The sequence below is a fragment of the Triticum aestivum genome, chromosome 5D, assembly GCF_018294505.1.
Source record: "Triticum aestivum cultivar Chinese Spring chromosome 5D, IWGSC CS RefSeq v2.1, whole genome shotgun sequence".
In the NCBI taxonomy this organism is placed as follows: domain Eukaryota; kingdom Viridiplantae; phylum Streptophyta; class Magnoliopsida; order Poales; family Poaceae; genus Triticum; species Triticum aestivum.
Window position 1 is genome coordinate 556,148,433 of NC_057808.1, and position 914 is coordinate 556,149,346.

Below are 914 nucleotides of genomic sequence, written 5' to 3' on the forward strand. Positions count from 1 at the left end.
GGGGGTTATATCGACAACGACGACATATATACACGGGAAAATAATGTTATCGGGGAGGGGGTATATCGACCCCCCCTCGAGTTGAAGTTATCCCCCCTCGTGTTGAAGTTATCGGGAGGGGTATATATCGACGACGACAGACCCGATAAAACATAAGAAAACGAAGAAGAAATAAAAAGAGGAGAAGAAGAAAGGAATAGAGGAGAGGATTGAAGAAAAAAAGAAGAAAAAAAAAGAGGAGAAGAAGAAAGGAATAGAGGAGAAGAAGAAAAAATAGAATATTTTCTATTTTTTCTTCTTCTCCTCTATTCCTTTCTTCTTCTCCTCTTCTTTTTCTTCTTTTTTCCTCTTCTTATTTATTTCTCCTCTTCTTCCTCTCCTCTTCTTCTTTCTTTCCTCTTCTTATTTTCTTCTTTCCTATCCTTCTTTTTCTTCTTCTTCCCTTCCTAGCTAGATATATAAAACTTTTCTAAAATTGTAACTTTTGCATATATAAAACTTTTCCATGGATCATCATTTCTCATATATATCGAATATATATCCATTGTCATATATAAAAACTTTCTATATATGAACAAAAACTTTCTATGAACAAAAAACATTTTTGACATATAGATTCATACATTTTGAACATCTACATACATACAATTTTTGTTTGTTCACATATACATTATAGCCACACACACATATACATCACATATGAACAAAAAAATTAAACTAATAAAAAAACATATAGCCACATATGAACAAAAACATATAGCCACATACATACACATATACATTATATATATATGATCAAAAAACAATTAAACTAATAAAAAAACAGAGCCGGGGCGGCGGCTCTCACAGCGGGGGCGGCTAGGACGATGGCGACGGCGGGGGCGGCGAGGGCGCCGGCGCACGGGGGCGGGACG